This window comes from Epinephelus moara, chromosome 11 (genome assembly GCF_006386435.1).
Source record: "Epinephelus moara isolate mb chromosome 11, YSFRI_EMoa_1.0, whole genome shotgun sequence".
Lineage (NCBI taxonomy): Eukaryota > Metazoa > Chordata > Actinopteri > Perciformes > Serranidae > Epinephelus > Epinephelus moara.
The window spans coordinates 37,789,816-37,790,162 of NC_065516.1; positions in this window are offsets into that span (position 1 = coordinate 37,789,816).

Here is a 347-nt window from a genome sequence, read left to right on the forward strand (position 1 = left end):
CTCTGAAGGCATGTACTACCAGTACTGTTGTCTATGCCTCTGAAGGCATTAACAAAGGTGGATTTACCAGATCCAGACTGTGATGACAATATTTATCTGAATCTTTGTAGTTCCTAAAGGCAGGTATCTTGGTAAGCAGCTTTGTTTTCATTTCTTCTATTGGTTCATAATCTCGTCTCGTCTCGTCTCGTCTCGTCGTCCTCCGCTTATCCGGGTCCGGGTCGTGGGGGCAGCAGCCTCAGCAAAGAAGCCCAGACAGTCCTCTCCCCAGCCACCTCCGTCAGCTCTTCCGAGGGAACCCCGAGGCGTTCCCAGGCCAGCCGGGCGATGTAATCCCTCCAGCGTGT